We start from the raw sequence: 4,993 nt of genomic DNA, 5'->3' as shown, positions 1-4,993 counted from the left end.
CGAAACGCTCCTCCCGCTCGCTCTTTGCTCGACGATCCATAGCTCGAGTCTTTCCTCCAACTCCGGCCACCTCGCCTTATGTCCGCGGAAACTCAGCTGAGTCTTCTTCACCTGTCGGAGCTCGTTCTCCAGCTTCCTCCACTTGCGAACCATCGACTCGTTTATTTTATATTCTCTCGCTCGATTCCCATGTTCCTCGGCGTAGCTGATAGCCTGCAGTTTAAAGCGAGCTTCATAAGCCTGTCTCTTTGCCATTTTCAGGGTTGTTAAAACAGCAATGTTCTGCATAAAGCACATACCTGTTCTTTTATACACAATCCACGCCCACACATCCCCTCTTTAACGTTCTCATGTTCTCTACCACGTCCTCCTCAAGGTGGTCTCTATCACGTTCGCCTTACAACACACACATAGGGCGCACTGCACTATAGGGCGCACCGCACATTTTGAAAAAAAATCTAAGTCGTTTATATGCGCCTTATGGTCGTGAAAATACGGTATATATACATACACACGCAAATATACTGTATATATATGTAGCAAGGCAAGTGAAATCGATAAAATCTAGTGCGAACAAGTCACGTCTACTAAAAAAAAATTAGAATCTTCCAGAAACTTCCAGTCGCTGCATCTCTGCTTAAATTCCTTTAACTTCACAGTAGATTTTAATAAGTTAAGAAGTGAAACACTGGTTCAGGTTTAAGTAGAGCGGAAACACAGACTATTTACCAAATTAAAAAGGAGAGTAAAACGGTGTATATATTTTCTTTCCACACGGGATAATTAAGTTTGTACTTAAAAACAAACATTATTTTACTGGTACTGTTCTCGGTTATTACAAATAAAACACCCGCCGACACGTTTTTTATTATGTCTGCCGTTCGATAAGTCTTTACATGTAACTTTAGCCTAGCTAGTCAAAGAGCTAACAACGAAAATAGTGCGAAATCCACAGACACTTACCTCGCATTAAAAAAAAACACTCGTTATGTCTTTCAGTTGCTATATTATAACAACGTTATGGATTAAAATGTTGATAAAAAAACTAAAAGGAGAACAGAACCGGCGGTGACAGTTCAAATAACCCGAGGACGGAAGCGTGGTGACGCTATGACCGTGTATCACTCCGCGGAAACTCTCTTACATTATTATTATTATTATTACATATTTTGCCAAACAAAATCTAAAATATTGAGTGTAATTTAGCGTTTGTATTTGACACTCCTTTTATATCGTCGCCTAAAAGAAACACTTACTAAAATAGACGTTAGACAGAAGGATGAAGCTATTTTGTCAACGTTGAAGCGCTGGTCGGAACTCATTTAATATGAATTGACCAATAGAAGCGGCCCAGTGAGTATCACGTGGGTTACTTTAGTGGAACTACACGCTGCCCCTTCAAAATAAAATGTCGAGTTCGCTTTTTCTGTTATTGTCATTCGACAATAACTTTTTTTTGTCAAAAATAAATTCCAGTGTAAAGCTAAAGCTGTGAGGTAGCTAGCCATGTAGCCGGTCCTAGGTCAGGTTAGGGACTGTCTGACAGATTACATATTTTATTTGCATTAGCGTAGGCTGTCACTACGGAAGCGTATTGCTGCCACACTGAGAATTTTTAAAAAAGTTTTACGTTCACGTAATAACGTAAAACGTATCACGTAATAGCGTAAACTTATCACGAATTAACGTAATACGTATCACGTAGTAACGTAAAACGTATCACGTAATAACGTAAAACCTATCATGAAATAACGTAAAACGTATCACGAAATAATGTAAAACGTATCACGAAATAACGTGAAACTTATCACGTAGTAACGTAAAACTTATTTTCTTATCGAAAAACTTATCACGTAATAACGTAAAACCTATCACGAAATAACATAAAACTTATCACGAAATAACGTAAAACTTATCACAAAATAGTGTAAAACTCAGCCATTTTTTTCAGTGTCAGCAATAGGCGTCTGTACTGTCTCAGAAACACTAAACCATATATTTTTTTTTTATCCAACATCGTGTTGATCGAAGGGATATGTTGGCGTAAACCCATCATTAAATAACGTAAATAACCAAAAAGGGATCGTCTACAGCCATCTCTCTCTCTCTCTCTTTTTTATTTTTGTATATACACATATAAAAAATAAGAACATATGTACAATGATAATAAATATCAAAACATTTGTACAAGTGAAATAAGTTACTTAACATATTTAAAAAAACAAACATTACAGACCAGCGATGTTGCACAAAAATAAAGCCGAGCAGAAACAAAAACAAAAAAAAAATTCAAAAAGTGTTGAAGGAGAGAAATGACGTAAGAAGAAGCGTTGTTTCAGAACTGAGCCAAAGGACATGCAGCGGACTGGATGTGCACTCTTTTTTTCATTCTTCTTTTTTATTTTTCAGAGGAAAGTTTTTTTGGGACTTTTTCACAAAAAATCTGCAAAATCTCCGGCTTTCGGAGCTTAAAAATTTTTTTTTTTCATAAGTCACAATGCAGTGCATATTTTTCTTTTTTTCATCACTCCGTTTGTTTACATTCAGCAACTGGCCGCCGACATCTTCAACCTCACACGCCATTCGCGAGAACGAGACTTCGTGTGCCTATATACAGACTTCCTGTCAGGTAGACAGGGTTACGCGTCAAAAAAAAAAATACGTTAGAAAAAACACAGACGTTTTGTTCTTGACTAATAACTGTACTGTGGGAAAACGGAAACGTTAAAAAGTAATAAAAAGTCGGTGTCCGGAGAAGGTTATCAACGTAACGCTGAAAAAAAAATATGATCGTGAATCATATTCACGATCATATGAATATGATTCAGGCTAAATTAGGCTATCCATCCATCCATCTTCAACCGCTTATCCGGGGCCGGGTCGCGGGGGCAACAGTCTGAGCAGGGACACCCAGACTTCCCTCTCCCTCGACACTTCCTCTAGCTCTTCTGGGGGGACCCCAAGGCGTTCCCAGGCCAGCCGAGCGACGTAGTCGCTCCAGCGTGTCCTAGGTCTTCCCCTAGGTCTCTTCCCAGAGGGACGGCACCCGAGCACCTCCCGAGGGAGGCGTCCGGGGGGCATGCGATGTAAATGCCCAAGCCACCTCAGCTGACTCCTCTCGATGATGATTGAAAATCATACAAAGAAAAACTGCAGAAGATAGAGGTGCCTCTGTCAGCAGATCTCGCAAAGGTATAGCGTCTTAGTGTAGATCATAACAATAGTGATTTGTTGTTACACTTGTGAGTTGTTACTTGTCCTGGCAAGAGTCACATTGTGTTTTGTCTTAAGTTGGGGGACCAAAACAAACACTCTGCTGATGAAGACACTGTCCGTGAGAAGATGAAAGCTACCTTCACTTATCGCCAAGCAATGGTCAATGATGAAAGCAAATCAGCAGATGTCTTCTTGGTTTTCCCACATTTTCTGGACACACCAGGACTTGTACAACATCTTAATTCAATTGTTTCACGGCAATTCCCAGTATAGCCACAGTGCAGTAACTCTCATTGTTACTCTTTGTATGTGTCTGTGTTACAGATTGAGCAAGATTTCAGACTTCTGTTTGGAGAGACCACTGCCAACAAATTCTTGGAGAAGTGGCCAACTTCTTTCAAAGCTAAAGTAATAATGGAGAGTCATCGACTTGTACCCACTACAGAACTCTTGGATTTGATGCACAGTGCAGAGTCAGCGGCTGAAGTTGAGAATGGTACGACATTGTTTACTTGATATTTCTGATTGCACACGTGTGCAGTGCCCTTTTTGGTAATGGTGCAACCTTTCAAATGAATATGCTATGATGTTAACACATTTTTGGTTTACATAACAAGTGACATGTCTACTTTTTTGCTGCTGCTACATCTACTGCCACCATCTGCGCAAGGTCGAAAGGCCAGGAAAGATGTTTGCATCTCAAACTGTACATCAGCTCATTAAATTTCAAAAGGTTTGTTAAAAAGTTGAATGAATGAATGAATTTTTCTTTACATCAATCTCACACCTTTTGAGATGTGATCAAATGTAGTCTAATCAGATTTTACTCACCACAACTTATGTTGAATGTCTTCTGTCACAGACTGGAATCAGTGTGCAGCAGCATTTAGACAACATCCCCCTTAGCAGCCAGTCCCACCTTCTTGCTGTAGGAACCACACCAAGCAGCATTCACCACTACTTCATTGTGATCAACAAGCATGCACTTCCTTGCAAGGCAACTGGTTCTGTGGGAGTCTTTGACAAACTCATTAAGGCCCATTATGTCTTTGTTATGTCATACAGTTCCTCCTTGACCAACTTTTTCACTTTTGTGCAAACTACAAAAGACATGGGAGAAACATAATGGGCTCACTTACCGCCCACATTTGATTGTGTGTGGAGTTGAATCTAAAATGCCCTTGTTTTTTGAGTTTGATTATTGTATTGTTTTGATTATTGTTCTGATTATAGATGGAAAACTGTAATTGCTTACTGTGCCTTTAATTACAGTTACTTGTCAAGAACATCTCCATGCATGTGAAGTGAGAAAGCATGATTGTAGTCCTCCTCCATGGCCTCCCCGAACTTTTCCCCGACTCGAGTTTTTGCTTCCGCGACTGCCCGAGCTGCAGTCCGCTTGGCCTGCCTGTACTTTTCGGCTGCTTCAGGAGTCCTACGAACCAACCAGGCTCGATAGGACTCCTTCTTGAGGTTGACTACTTCCCTTACTTCCGGTGTCCACCACCGGGTTCGGGGATTGCCGCCACGACAGGCACCGGAGACCTTACGTCCGCAGCTTCGGACAGCCGCATCAACAATGGAAGTGGAGAACATAGTCCACTCAGACTCAATGTCTCCAGCCTCCCTCGGGACCTGTTCAAAACTCTCCCGGAGGTGGGAGTTGAAGGCCCCCCTCACCGGGGATTCTGCCAGACGTTCCCAACAGACCCTCACGATACGTTTGGGTCTGCCAGGTCTATCCAGCTTTGCCCCTCGTAAGCGGAGCCAACTCACC

The 4,993-nt window shown here is 41.2% G+C and overlaps 1 protein-coding gene across 1 annotated transcript in view; it reads right to left on the bottom strand.

The window, feature by feature from the left end:
- Nucleotides 1-1,426, bottom strand: part of LOC103396913 (cell division cycle-associated protein 2-like) — a 12,771-nt gene extending 11,345 nt beyond the window's left edge. The window contains exon 1 of the mRNA XM_025052908.1: nt 964-1,426. The gene's annotated coding sequence lies outside the window, so the exon portion shown is untranslated. The remainder of the gene's footprint in view (nt 1-963) is intronic.
- Between the last annotated feature and the right edge of the window lie 3,567 nt (nt 1,427-4,993).

The sequence above is a fragment of the Cynoglossus semilaevis genome, chromosome W (genome assembly GCF_000523025.1).
Source record: "Cynoglossus semilaevis isolate Cse_v1.0 chromosome W, Cse_v1.0, whole genome shotgun sequence".
Lineage (NCBI taxonomy): Eukaryota > Metazoa > Chordata > Actinopteri > Pleuronectiformes > Cynoglossidae > Cynoglossus > Cynoglossus semilaevis.
The sequence above is the reverse complement of the archived record's forward strand: the minus strand, read 5'-3'. Positions and strand labels throughout refer to the sequence as shown.